Source organism: Aegilops tauschii, chromosome 7 (assembly GCF_002575655.3).
Source record: "Aegilops tauschii subsp. strangulata cultivar AL8/78 chromosome 7, Aet v6.0, whole genome shotgun sequence".
Lineage (NCBI taxonomy): Eukaryota > Viridiplantae > Streptophyta > Magnoliopsida > Poales > Poaceae > Aegilops > Aegilops tauschii.
The window spans coordinates 176,705,306-176,720,650 of NC_053041.3; the positions used below are offsets into that span (position 1 = coordinate 176,705,306).

At 45.2% G+C, this 15,345-nt stretch overlaps 1 long non-coding RNA gene across 5 annotated transcripts; it reads left to right on the forward strand.

Annotated features, from left to right (window-relative positions):
* The first annotated feature begins 741 nt into the window (after positions 1-741).
* Positions 742-14,591, forward strand: LOC109746251 (uncharacterized). 5 transcript variants are annotated; one of them, XR_012190141.1, is made up of 7 exons: positions 742-1,009; positions 2,542-2,603; positions 2,748-2,882; positions 11,673-11,781; positions 13,601-13,695; positions 13,864-14,050; positions 14,177-14,591. It is a non-coding gene; the product is annotated as an uncharacterized lncRNA (long non-coding RNA). The 5 variants fall into 5 exon arrangements; XR_012190138.1 differs by having other exon boundaries at positions 2,757-2,882; XR_012190140.1 differs by having other exon boundaries at positions 2,757-2,864.
* The last annotated feature ends 754 nt before the right edge of the window (positions 14,592-15,345 follow it).

The window sequence follows — 15,345 nt, forward strand, 5'->3', positions numbered from 1 at the left end:
TGTGTGTATTCCTGTTGATATTAAGGTAAGGGTCTCCTTCGCCCCGCTCTTTTGGCAGTGGTATGGGCAGCAGCGGGGCCGACGCTTGGAGATTGGGTGATGTTCCTCCAAACATTTTTGGGGCAGCGGATAGGCTGTGCCCTTTGTTTCTTCCCTTGGGGGAGGGGGGGGGGGTGTCTCTGATGCGACAACATTGCACTTTGATGATTCATGCTCCCTTTCCGTCATTGTTGAGAGGCTGACGAAAGTTTTGTTTGAGAGATTGTTTCGCTTTAGGATTTCCAATCTTCACAAGGCTTTTACAATGAGGACTTCTTCTTTGGGGCGTTGGTCTAGCTGGATCTTAGCACGTCAACTTACGACCACATGATAAAATGTCCCGCTGGTTTCGGTGACGGAGCGATGTCTGCGATGCCTTCGGCTCACGCTGGAGATTGAGTTTTGTTTCGCTCTCTGTGAACTTGGTTATACTTTTTCTTAAGATGTCTTGTGTCGCGAAAGTTTTTAATATACGTCGATATTATTTTCCAAAAAATCTACTACTCTCCCAAAAAGATAAACCAGGCAAGTTGAAATAGACTGTCCTTGTTTGTTTATTTATAAAATGGATCCCACTGCCTTTGCTCTTGCCGACAGCTGTTTCTTCTGAAAATGACCTGCCCTATGACGTGCCGCCTTGGCAGCCACAAACCCTCCCCAAATCCCCAATTAACCGAGAGTAAACAAATCTGCCATTCTGTACCCACGACTGCTCTTTCCCTCCCCCTCCGCCTCCGCCTCCGCCTTCCCTCCGACTTTTCCCTCGCCGAAAAACCAATTCCAGGCTCCAGCAGCAGGCAACCTCCAATTTTCCATTATAGTATTGCCCCCGCTAGGGTTCCAGCCGCCTTCATGGAATCCGCGGCCGCCTGCAGATCCTTCACCAGCCGCCTTTTAGGACCGCCTCGCCTCCCGCAGCCGGGAGTGCTTTGTCTTGGGCGCGTCTGGCCGCCTGCGCCGAGGGTTTGAGGTGAGTGGAAGATCCTGGAATTTACCGCTTATTTTCGTGGGGAATTTCCTGTATCTACCAGATCTCGCTCGTGTTTGCACACCCGTTAATCCTTCGACATGGATCTGTGTTTTCGTGGGATAGAAAGTAGAGACATCGGCCGACATTTCATGGATAGGTTGATATGAGTTCGTCAACACTATATCTACACTGTATATTGCCATTTTTTGGAAAAGGAAGGGTTTTATTTTGCATCTAGACTAGATGATTCACGCAACCATAATTCATTACATGTGCTTCCTCAAAAAAAAAAGGTTACATTTGGAGTACTGGATGTGGCAACCATCGGCGGAAGCAACCATGACTATGAGAACAAAGTGTCAGCAAACGCCTAAGAACGATAATTAGTCAAACCAAACCAGTAAGGCCAGAACAGAAACACCAAAAACACCCCGGAAGCAAGTCAACATCTTAATCTTCCAAAGCGATGCCTTCAACAATGGAATATCACATGTCATGCGACAATGTTGCCTGATCCAGCCAATGAAGGATTTTCATCCAATGCAAAAACTAATCTCGTGTGCAGGCACACCCTGTTCTGGCATGTTGGATGAACTTGTTGTCATACCTTAGGCCGCACGAGTGAGGAAGCGACGCCACATCTAGAGGACACACCTAAAGTGGAAGCTAAACACGTCAATCCGAGTGCACATACCATTCTTCTCGAGTCCAACCAGTGAAGACCAGATTGTCAACCTTGAAGAAGATGCCTTAAGCAAAAGAGATGGCGTGTGTCCGTCGTTGTTGGATCCGACCAGTGAAGGGTCTGATCATGGGTTTCGGCCTGGAAAAATCATGGATCGGTATTTGAAGCACCAAAAGGGCAAAAACACAACATCGTATCCAATTGATTAATACCAGATTGTGTTCCGTGAGCTGTGCCACCCACACGCCTCAACCAAAACCACCAGGATTTCCTCTTAACGAGTTGTGACGCGAGGGGAAGACATTGAACTAGACCAAGGCGAGAGAGGAGAAGCCTCTCGTCGACGTCGGGAGCAGATTGTAGGCCACACCAATGGTTGCGGGGTGAGAGGATGTGGTGGTGGCTCCTTCAGAGGGAGCCCTAAGGCGCCCCTGGATAGCGCAGAGGCGCCTAGGGAGCATTCGGTTTATACATTGTGTACATTGTTGTGGTACGCTTTTCTAGATGCAAGTTCTGCCAATCAGAAGAAGGTGATGGTGCCTTTTTCTGGTGGGAATTATTTGTTCTAAATAGAGCCTAGTTTGTGTCAATAGCTTCTTATATACTACCTCTGTACCAAAATATATGACGTTTTATATTTTGGTATGGAGGGACTACAAACAAAGGTCAGAAGCTGCCGTCGATTTATGTAATGCTTATTATTTTATTCGCTAATTTGTGTCGAGAAAAGATATTTCTTGGCCAGCAAAAACAGGGTGTTAAGTTATCTAGATGCCTTATATATACACTTACTTTGCATCTTTTGATCATTGTGAAATATTTTGATAGTTGTAATATTTTTGCGCAGTTATTGCATGTGGTGGCACCAAGCATGAGGCGACAACTGCATTACTTGCAAGGAAGTTACAAGTAAGAAATACATACTGTTATATTGTACATGATGAGATTGTTCTTTATTCTAGTTCATATTTGTGGTTTACTAAAAATTTCTGGACAACTGATTATTAGCTACTGTATTCCCAAATGTTATATAAGCTGAGAATCTTGCTGGAGACTATGTAGGTTGGATATCATAGTTCTGTGTCAAATATTGCGAAGCTGAATCAAGAACGAAGTGGTGAAACCTGACCATAAATTCCTTTCGTACGACCAGAATACACTAAGGGATCAGTAAGAACTCCGGAACCTGTAAGAACTCTTAGATCCTTGCCCTATACAAGAATCTAGGTCTGAACAGTACCCTAGTGTCTAATCCTGTCGAACACTCCAATTGCTTACACCTTTTACTTTGGGTGAGATACTGACGCCTTGTGGTTTCCTTGTTATAAGCGAACAATTATAATTGCTGTATGGTCCTCTTGACCTCCTCTGAAGAGATATTGGCAATCAAGATTCTACAAAAGCCCTTATAAACATGGCACCTAATATGATAAGATACGTGTCACTTTCCTTAACATGGTGGAATAATCAATTCATCATACATCCTCCTCTGAACAGCTGAAGCACTAAGAGTTTGAGAGAAAGGGTGTTTAAATCTCTTGTTGAGTTGGGTCTCACTTTACATATATATTGCCTTCCCATTTGCATTTTCCTTTTCTCTGTACATCATTTTAAGGTTCAAATTGTCTTTAGAGAGCGAATCATTTGGCTGTGTTTATATTTGGAGCAGTTAGTTTTTCTAGTTCTGGACCTCTTGTGCTGCTCTGCATTCCATCCTTTTGATGTAGTGGGCTAAGTTAAAGATTAATGCGGATATTTGGCTCGAAATTGTAGGGCGCTATCACATTAATATCACTGGCACCTCTTGATCCACAGATCTGTAGCTTTAAAAAAAATGTCAATTAACTATTTTTCTGATATCATGCGAATTCTTCTGGAAGTTTGGGAGTCAGTCACAACATAATACCTTGTTGCGTAGTCATATGTTTTCTTCAGTGTGATGTTTATTTTCCCTGACTTCCATATTTTCCTTGTGAATAAGGTTTCTTGGTAAGGAATTGACATATAAAGATAGCAGCATTTTTATGTATGATACCATGTATTGAAGTGCATCAACAGCAGGGTTAACCCTTCTACTTAGGCTCTGCCAGTCCTCCATGGCATATTGAACTGACCCTGGGGATAGCTACCCCTCTAATCCCATTGTAGGATTGATTGCTTGGGGATATGTGCCAGCATTGTTTAGCATCTGCCATCATGCAGGTGTATAGTAAACTATAGATTTAATAAAGTCTCTTAGAGCAACTCCAACGCGCCGACCCAAATGGACGAGCGCTTTGTCCGCCTTTTGTCCGTTTGGGTCGGCCGTCCACTCGTCGTTCGCCCTGTTTTTCGTTTGGTCGACAGTGCGCCCAATGGGCGGACCCATTTTAGCCCGCGCGGCTGGCTTGCCGTCGTTTTGCAAACATAAATTCAAACAAAATACAAACATTTCACATGGTTACACAAGCAAACAAACATAGCATAGTTCACAAGCCAAATAAATATAGCAGAGTTCACAAGCCAAATAAATATGTCAAAGTTTACAAGTAAAATAAAAATTAAATTGTCTCAAATACTTAAAAAAAAAGATACATCTATTAGTTGCCAGCGTGAGCCCACATATGGTCAACCAAATCATCTTGCAGCTGAATGTGAGTTTTGTTAGGAAAGCAACTTATCTTTATTGAAGGCCCAAGAGGCCTATATATATTACACAAGACTTGGGGTGCAAGGGAAGTAAACATAGACTAATAAGGACTCCTAGACCAATACTAATACTCCTTAACACCCCCCCTCATATGCAAAGCGTATGCAATAGCATTGCATTTGAAGAAGTGTAATACTAGAAATAAAAAATGATAATCCAAATCCGCGTCTTGAGAGTGTCGTCGTAGCATGAAGAGTCTTCAAAACCTGTCGAGTCACCAAAGGGGGATAACGAAGAGATGGCACATCAGAGGAAGACACCGCATCAATAGAAGATACAAGAGAAGTATCAAGGGAAGATGGGTCGTCAAAAGAAGATGGCACATCAAGAAAATGAAGCATTGCTTAAAGAATCATGGCCCATGAAAACCGACGGTGAAAGAAGCTCGGCGGCAAGAGAATGGCTTAGATCAACAATGCAAAGAGAGGCCACAAAAATCCTATACAGAGGACAATGAGCAGAAAAAGGCTGACGAACATAGGTATGGTGGACTCACATGGCATGAGAAAACACAAAATATCAACGGATTTGGTGGACGCAGCGGAAATTATAGAAAACTAGGAAGCTAAAAAGCACACATGAACTAGATACTATGGCAGCAAAAGAAAAAATCATGGTGCCGAGGGCCAAAGACCAAGTAGAGCTCCCGTGTTGCGCTCCTGACTGTGAAGAGGGCCAAGCAGAGCTCCCGTGTTGTGCTCCTGACTGTGAAGATGGTGGTCTCTCTTGAGCTAGAAGAGTCAACAACAAGACCGGCAGAACCTGGCGAAGAACCCGAAGCTGCAAGCAGACTCTTAAATCGCACAATATCCTGCTCAGCCAGGGACACTGCTGAAGGAGTCGGAATAGAAGCACAAGTCCCTGAAGAAGATATGCGCCCCTGGCGCATGTGCCGCTTCTTCAGAAAGCACTCAGACTCGGGATGGCCATCCTTGTTGCAGTAGCCGCAGTGAGAACGAGAGCGGCGCTCACCACTAGGAGAAGTGGGCAGGAGTGGCAGAGCACTGGAGCATGAAAGAGGCGGTGTAGTAGAAGCTCGAGCAGCAAGCACAGAGGGAACCTCAAGTAAACCGGCACCATGTAGGCGAGTCTCTTCAGCTCGAATCTCAGAAAGCGCCTCCATAAGAGTAATACGGCCACGGGCAAACAACTGAGCGCGCCGTGGCTCAAATTCCGGACGAAGTCGAGACAAGAACTCATAGATGCGATGAAACTCCAAGTTGGCCCGCACAACTTGGCAACACTGACAAGTACGACAACCAATAGTTGCAGACTCATCAGCAAGCTTAGCGGCATCCTTAGCAGCCTGAGGAGCATCCGCTGCAAGGGACAATGGCGTCGGCAGAGTAGGAGCCACGGGAGGAATCGGGTGCGGCGGACAAGAGACCTCGCCAGATAGAACACCCTAGAGACGAATACCACGCATATGAATGCGGAAGAAGCCAACAAACTCATTGTAGTTTGTACCATCAAAAACCACCGGGCAACGGGGAACGACGACATAGCCTGATGACATCCTACCTTTTTTTTTTACTCAAAGCAAACCAGCCTCAGATGGAAGCAACATGGCGGCCGGCGGTGGAATACGCAGACGAACGAGCAGAACAGGGCCCTCATGTGGCTTGTAGCAGCAGCCTAACAGCAGCAGTAGGAAAGCTAGCTGCAGGCGCAAGAGACAAACACCAACAGCTAGTAGCAGCCAGCAGTAGCGGACAGTAGAGAGCTCCACGTAGCAGCTAGCAACACAACGTAGCAGCAGCTACGGAACACCAGCAGGTAGCAGCTAGCAGCAGCGGTCCTTGGTGATAGCAGATCGAGGGGAGCAGCGGTGGGAGTCCTCGTGGGCGTGGGCGGACACAGACGGAGGTTGTTGGATGGAGGCGGGTCCTGATCTGGATCGAGGGACTTGCGGCAGCCGTCACGGGCGGCGGACATGGTGGTTAACCGGACAGGAGAATCAGCACGCAAACATGTGGCAGAGATAAGCAGCGACGGTCGGGCAATAGAAGAAGCAGCGACCGTGCGAGATTGGATCGGGAAGCACTAGTTGCGCGTGTGAAAAAAATAACCTAGGCTCTAATACCATGTTAGGAAAGCAACTTATCTTTATTGAAGGCCCAAGGGGCATATATATATTACACGAGACTTGAAGTGCAAGGAAAGTAAACATAGACTAATAAGGACTCCTAGACCAATACTAATACTCCTTAACAAGTTTCCCAATCACGCATTTGATGATGAAATTGGGTGAAATGTGCAAACGTTGCTGCTCCTCCATGCTCAGGCACAACATTGTCACCGTGAAACTGAAACCCTTGGTCGTAGATACGTTCCGGGTGCTCATCTTCTACGAACGATGCCCCATTGAGATTGGAGAACACCAAAGGCACGCTCCACATCCTTCGCAGCACTCTCTTGCTCTTGTGCAAATCTCCTCCTCTTCTCTCCTACAGGGTTGGAGATTGTCTTCACAATAGTAGTCCACTAAGGATAGATACCATCAGCTAGGTAGTATCCTTTGTTGTAGTTGTGGCCGTTGATGTTAACATTCACCGGCGGGCAGTTGCCTTTGGCAAGCCTTGCAAACACCGGAGAGCGTTGAAGCACGTTGATATCATTGTGCGATCCGGCCATGCCGCCTTGACATGGCCCCTATATTGCCCCTGCCAAGCAGAAGGGTAGTTCTTCCACTCCCAGTGCATACAGTCTATGCTACCAAGCATCCTCGGGAAGCCCTTGCTGGCATTCATCGCCAACAAGCGGGCTGTATCTGCAACATTTGGCTCTCTCAAGTACTCGGGGCCAAACATTGCAATCACAGCCTTGTAGAACCTGTACATGGACTCTTGGCACGTGGACTCGCTCATACGGATGTACTCATCAATGAGATCACCCGGAACTCCGTTTGCAAGCATCCGAATAGCTGCGGTGCATTTTTGATAAGAGGAGAATCCAATCTTTCCAAGGGCATCCTCCTTACACTCGAAATATTTATCGTACCCGACCACCCCCTCTCGAATATGGTTGAAAAGGTGCCTAGCCATGCGGAAACGTCGCTGGAATTGGTGATGTTTGAAGAGAGGGTTGGGTGTCTCGAAGTAGTTCTTCCAAAGAAGGAAATGGCCGCGGCGGTGGTGGCGCGACGGTGGTGGCGGTGACGTGGGAAGGTGGCGTGCTGCGGGGGATGTATGTGGGTGAGGACTGCTGGCGAGGGCACCGGAACTGGGCGGCGGTGGGGCAGGACGGCCGGGGGCGTGCTTTTGGTAGGAAGAGAATGAAGCCACCGACAGGTGGGCTAGGGGGAGCAGTGTCACACGCGTCCGTTTCGTGTCCGCGCTGAAGTAAATGAGGCTCAAATTTGGGCCGGGAATGAGTCGACAGGCGGACGAAAAGCGGACGCACGTCCGTTTGGGTCGGCGCGTTGGGCTGACTTTTGTGACCGTTTTGAGCCAAACGGACATGGGTGGACAAAATGGGTCGCCCGGTTGGAGTTGCTCTTAAGTATAGTCAAACATCAAAAGCTCACATAATGTCCAGCAAACAAGATACCTATGTTGGGTGTGCATCTGTATCTAAGAAGCCGTGGATTGTTTGTTTTGTCCTTTTAGTTTGCAGTAGAAGGTAGTAGGACGGCGGGTATGAACCATGGCAGCGCTCTTTTCAGCAGTGGCATCATCGTCTTGGCCATTTATGTGGTTCTCGTCTCTTGTCTTTGGTTCATCGTGGTGTTCTAGGGTCTGTCTTCGGTAACGCTTCGTTGGATTGTCAGTGAGTTAGTGTCCTAGCGCTCTTTTTATCTCGTTCACTATGATGTTTGGGGTCCGGCTCCCTTCGCTTCGAAAGAGGGTCATCACTACTATATTATCTTTATAGACGATTTTTCTCGGTACACTTGGATATATTTCATGTCTTCTCGTAGTGAGGTCTTGCCGATATACAATTTTTTTGCTGCCATGGTTCATACCCAGTCCACCCCTATTCGGATTTTTCGTGCAGATTCAGCTAGTGAGTATATCTCCCATGAGGATTCCTTGCTGAGCAGGGTACCCTTACTCAGTTCTCTTGCCCTGGTGCTCATACTCAGAATGGTGTGGCTGAGCGCAAGCATCGTCACCTTCTTGAGACGACGCGTGCCATAATGATCGCCGTCTCTCTTCCGCCTCACTTCTAGGCTGAGGCTGTTACCACTTCCACCTATCTCATCAACATTCGGCCATTTGCTGCTCTACAGGGTGGTATTCCTCTTGAGCGTCTTTCTGGTCGTTCTCCTGATTATTCGGCGCTTTGTTTGTTTGGTTGCGTTGCTATGTTTTGCTTGCCCCTCGTGAACGCACCAAACTGACCGCTCAGTCTGTTGAGTGTCTTTCTCGGATACAGTGATGAGCATAAGGTCTATCGGTGTTGGGATCCTGTCGGTCGTCGGATGCGTATTTCCCGGGATGTTACCTTTCATGAGTCCCGCCCTTTCTACCCGCGTCCATCCTCCTCGGCCTTCTCCATAGAGGACATCTCTTTTCTTATGTTTCTGGATACACCTCCCTTTGTGCCCGGTATTCCTTACTCCTCGTCCCGTTGTTGCAGATCCGACCCCGTCCTCTCCTACAGTTTCTTCTCCCACAACGCATAACTCTCCACCTTCATCACCGACACCTTCCCCTTCTCCACCTTCATCACCGATACCTTCTTCGTCACCACCTCCAGTGGTTCCACCTCTTCCCTCTGTTCCTTTCCATTCTACTTGTCGTCCATGTATTGTGGATGAGTCTACTGATGTCCCCTCTACTTCTAGTGTGTCGTCTTCCTCCTCTTAACCGACTTATGGTCTTCGTTCTCGGCCTTGTCCACCCCCTGACAGATATTCTCCTTCTCGCTATGGTCTTTCGACCATTCTTGAGCCAAATTCTTATCGAGATGCTGTTGTTCATCCTGAATGGCAGTTTGCGATGGCTGAGGAGGTTGCTGCCCTTGAGCGCACCGACACGTGGGATCTAGTTTCTCTTCCTCCCGTTGTTTGTTCCACCACTTGTAAGTGGGTCTACAAGATAAAGACTCGCTCTGATGGTTCTCTTGAGCGTTATAAAGCTCGTCTTGTTTCTCATGGCTTTCAACAGGAGCATGGTCGTGATTACGATGAAACTTTTGCTCCTGTGGCCTATATGACCACTGTCCACACACTTCTTGCCGTGGCCTTTGTTCGCCATTGGTCTGTGTCTCAGCTTGATGTGAAGAATGCCTTTCTAAATGGTGAGTTGCGTGAGGAGGTTTATATGCAGCCACCACCTGGGTATTCTGTTCCTGATGGCATGGTTTGTCGTCTTCGTCGCTCTCTCTATGGCCTTAAGCAAGCCCCCCGTGCCTGGTTTGAGCGCTTCGCCTCTATGGTGACCGCAGCTGGTTTTTCCCCACTGCTCATGATCCAGCATTGTTTGTCCACCTTTCTGCTCATGATCCAGCATTGTTTTGTTTGTCCACTGGCGACGATTTCGAGTACATTGCCTTTGTTAAGGCCCGTCCCAGTGAGCAGTTCCTAATGTCTGATCTTGGTCCTCTTCATTACTTTCTTGGGATTGAGGTTTCCTCCACCTCTGATGGCTTTTTTATTTCCCAAGAAAAGTATATCTAGGATCTTCTTGCTTGTGTGGCTCTTAGTAATGAGCGCATCATTAAGACTCCTATGGAGCTCAATGTTCACCTTCGCGCTTCTGATGGTGAGCCCTTGTCTGATCCGACGCGTTATCGTCATCTTGTTGGGAGTCTTGTCTATCTTGCTGTCACTCAGCCCGGATATCTCCTATCCTGTCCATATTCTAAGTCAGTTTGTTTCTGCTCCCACTTCAGTTCACTCTAGTCACATTCTACGTGTTCTACGATATCATCGTGGCACGATCTCTCATCGTCTCTTTTTCCCCGTTCCAGCTCGTTACAGCTCCAGGCCTATTCTAATGCTACGTGGGCTAGTGATCCTACTGATTGCTGTTCACTTTCTGCTTACTGTGTTTTTCTTGGTGGTTCTCTCATTGCCTAGAAGACGAGGAAACAGACTGCAGTTTCCCGTTCGAGTGTGAAGACGGAGTTACGAGCTATATGGCTCTTTTGACTGCAGAGGTGACTTGGTTACGATGGTTACTCGAGGATTTAGGCGTTTCTGTTACTACATCTACCACCCTCTTGTCAGACAGTACATGCGCTATCAGTATTGCGCGGGATCCCGTGAAGCATGAACTTACCAGGCATATTGGTGTTGATGCTTCTTATGTGCACGCTGCTGTGCAAGATCATGTTATTGCTCTTCAGTATGTGCCTTCTGAGTTACAGCTAGCAGACTTCTTCACGAAAGCCCAGACTAGAGCACAACATAGATTTTACCTCTCCAAACTTAGTGTTGTCGATCCACCATGAGTTTGAGGGGGGGGGGGGGGGGGGGGGGATGTTAGAGTTATATTAGTGATGTCTTTTGGCCTTTTGCATTCTAGTTTCTTGGCATTCTTTTGTAGCCTTTTGGCATCCTCATGTATGTGTATATATGCTGGCTTTGACCTCCAAATAATACAGTTGCTTTCATAACATAAGCATCCGTAGCTAAGATATCATAGCCTTTTGTAGTTTTGTTTTGGTTTGTACTGGAAGATACGGCATGCCTCTAATCATCTGTGGCCAATATACCATTGACTATTTGCAGCACAATGTATCTTGAGAAAGGTCCCTATCCACATACGATGCTAATGGTGAATCAATGATACTAATCAGCACGTATAATGGTACCATGTGTTGGCGGTTCACGGAGATCCGTATGTACGAATAGGCATTGGATCATCGGGGGAAGCTACCCCCTAGGATAGAAAACCCACTCTTGAAAAGAAAGTTGCAGGAACCTATGAGCTACCACCTTCATGACACCATGGAAGCCCATTTCAAGTTGGTTCACCAAAGTTTGGAGATCACTTTCAGTTAGGCCAGATTTTTTTCTACCATCAGTTGCCTGTACTGTATGCGTAGAACAGAGTTATTCCTTGGGATAAATTGATTTGACGAAACATTCAAGCTAGTTAAAAAAACCATTGTACCATCCTATCTAGAAACCACTGATTGATTCTGTAAGGAAAACTGCTTTGCTTTCCGATGCTGAATGCACTTGTCATTTGAAATGAAAAGGTTTTGTCCGTGGCCTGGTTGCAATATTTCAGTTTTGTTTGAGATAGTGCTTATGTGATTTTGTTGTGATATCTAAATAAAGAGGCAACTTTGAAAACCATTTGCTTTACACTAATATGCCATTTGACTCTTTGCAGAATCTATGGGTCATCATAAGCGTGACTTTCTTGCAAGTTGTGCAGTTGCTGTCTCAAGCTTGCTGACTCCGTTTGCCAGACTGCAATGTGAAATAGGAAATTTAGTCAGGTTCTCTCTCTTGACCAATAAATCAATTTTCAGATGCATTAATAACTAGGTAACTACGTGAACATAATGTTTGATGGCAGAGGTCCCTTTTTAGCCCTCTCTATTATGTTTTTGGTTAAACCTACTCCAGTTTTAGCGAATGAATGATCATATAAATAAGTTTGAGGAAACATTCGACTCTAAACTATTCACTCTTGTAAGTACAGCATCATGTTTAACTCTTTAGTTCTGGTCTTCTACTGCCACAGTTTGTTAACCACTCTTAGCTGTATATAACGTACTAAAGCAAGCAACGTGTTTTGGTTCTGTCCTTCTACTCCCACAGTTTGCTAACCACCCTTTGGTTTGATACAATTTGTTTTTACCAAATTTTGGCATTGTCCATATAATTTTGTCCCCAGTTACGGCTTGTTTGATTTAACGCCAAGGTTAACTCATCAAGATAGCGTAATGCAAATAATGTGGCAAAACAAGTTGGATTTGATTTGTAGCCTACCGAATCCAAATTTTGGTAAAGCAACTTAGCATAGCACCTGGTTAGCCACAAAAATGTCAGCCATTTTTTTGCCACTAACCATTCTCTTTCATTTGGCTTACCGTCAAATATAAAGGCTAGAGAATTCCTTATTTAGCACCCCTAAATTTTGTTTCTTATTTGACACTGAAAACTTTTTTTTCCTATCTCAACACCAAGTCTAAATTTCGTGCCCTTTATGACACTTCAGTCCATTTTCCCATCTAACGCCGTTAAATTGCATGTAAAAAGACACTTTTGCCCTTCATGTCATATGTGACCAAATTTTTAATAGATGTTAAATATAAAAAAAACACATGTCTAGCTCAACTGGCCCCGCAGCCGTGCCAGCAACTACATAGTTTTTTTTTCTTTTTCTTTTTTTGTGGGAAAAGCAACATAGCTTTATTTGTAACATTGTAACATATAGTGTACTACATTTGCATTTATGCTTAATCATTCAGAAGACATCTGCCAAAAAGAAACTATTGAAGCTGTCATAAAACACAAGTACTATAACATTAAACTACCAATTCTTACCAGCATCAAATTTTTCGCCATTCTAGCTAGACCTTCCTGTTTTGTAAACAAGGCGAACACAAAATGACCATGGTTGTTTGCATTTCGAAGATTAGTGATTTTATTTGGTGCCTCCACATGTTCTAGTGAGGGATGTGAGATTTAGTGGCGCACCTTTATGGCCACTAAACACCCCTGGTAGCTTATTCACAATGTGACGCAGATCTATGATTCTCCTAAACCCAGATTTTTATTAAGTGGATCTAGGTACTACTAGATACATGTAACATTTGAATATATTTCTTTACATTCTTTGTGGTTTGATTTTCTCACTGATGCTGGAGTTTCCTCATCAAAATAGAATCAACATATCGGGCTATGAGCAAGTCCCCCTTAAGGGTCTCAAGGTATTTTATAACCGATAATAAGTTACAGCCCGCATAGAAACCTAACTTTAAGTGGGATGGCATGCATGCACGTTGCGGTGATCATATCATACATATAATGCACTGCCATATTTTCGCGGATGGGACATACTTGGCATCATACATATAATGCACTGCCATATTTTCGCGGATGGGACATACTTGGTTGATTGTTGGTCTGATTTGTATCAAATTTGTATGTGTAATATAATCATTAAATGTACCTGAAGTGAATTCAGGAAAGTTATTCATTTGTATTGTTTTATTTTTATCATGTTTTTGATTTGCTCGTAATTTTATAATTTCGTGAGGATAATAAACACACAAGTGACCAACTACTACATGCATCTATGATCACCAGGAAATGCCTAAATGATCCAATAAATGGTTGAATTGGGCCACTTATCTCTTCTTAAATATGTTGAAGGATATTGGGAACGTATTCTTAATTTTGAGGTAAGTTGGGTTTGTAATTTTCTTATTTAAAAATCATTTATGTGCAACGTTTGGTAGAGATTTAATATATATAATGTGATCCAAATGGTAATGAGGTGTAATTTTCAAGTATTAGTTTATCATATCCGTTGTTTTCGACTAAAAGTAAATATTCAATGTTATTTTCAGAACTTGTTTCCAGATGTAAAACTTTAATCGGATATCTCTATACTTAAAAGAGTACTAGTGGATTAAGGATACAAGAGTGCATCCTAAGTTGCAATGGTTGTATCCACGGGAAGAACAATTATGTGTCTACCAGAACCTCCAATTGATGCACCATGTGAAGTCATGTTGACATTTTCTTTTCTCTTTGGTAAGGTTATGGAATAAATTTTGTTTCCCCTAGTATTGTGTTAGTGGTGTATATATTCACTAAACAAGGTTCTTCCATACCTCTGTTTCCATATGCCGCTGCACCATCATCCACTGCCATGTTGAGGTGGTGGAGATTAGCAGGCAGCAGTCTTTGTGGCGTTGATGGGGAGGTGTCTTCGCGGTGCTGATTGGGAGGTTGAGACCTCGTGGAATCCATGTTCTCAGGCGGAGGCTAAGTTGGCGATTTGCCACTGCAGTTGTGAATCAGCATAAGAGATGGCACACTTCCGGTGTAGGTGCCGAGGGCCTCGCTAGATCCAGATGGATTGTTGGAGCCGCAATCTCGCTCGCCACTCTGCAGGGGTTGTTAAGGTTGATGGCGAGCCTCTACAGGGTGATGTAGTGCCATTTTTTCTTTGAAAAAACTCAGACTTTATTCATCTGTAATAAGTAATAAGTGCATCATTTGTGAGGAGCATTACAATTTCATTTAAAGGCTCCTCAAACCAATCGGAAGTCAAAGAAAATCTAGCTGGAAATCAGGGTGATGTAGTGGCAGAGGAAAGGCTGACGGGACGAAATGACCCTCCTTGCTTGATCAGGTTATGTATGGTGTTCCTGGTGGTGATGGAGTTGGGCACGGTCTGAAACCGATCACATGGAAGAAATATGGTTGTAGCGGGGTAGGTACTTCATCGATGACGTTTTGCAAGCACCAAGCAGCATGGTAGCGTGAGCACTAGTGTTGCCGGCGAGCCATGACATGTTTAGTCCGACGAGCAGCCGAACGGGGAAGGACGAGGCAGCCAAAGCATTCACCTCCTAGTGCTGGTGACGGCCGGGGTGCTTGGTACCGGAGCGCCCGGACCAGGGTGTTGCATTGAGCATGTGTCGTATACGTTGACAACGATGATGATCTGACGCATAGGGGTGGTGCCGATGGCCACACCCCGTACCTGCGCGGTGTCAGTGAGCACCCATGTTGATGTGGTAATGGTGGATCCCGTCTCTATTTGGTAACGCCGATCATGAGCAAAAAGAGGGCAAAACGAAGCAGCAGAAGTTAAGGCAAGGGTGTGCGAGGCGATCCACGCTATTCTTAATTTCTCTTTTTTTTGAGGGAAATGTTGCTAATTTATTCATAGTTCGTAGCTCCCTCACATGTTACCTCCGAGCGAATACACTCGGGAGAAACATGGAGCCAACATTTACATAAGGCATTACAGCAACCGTTCCTAGCTAAGATATGTGCGACCTTATTCGCTGACCCGCACCCAAGCAACCTTAAAATCA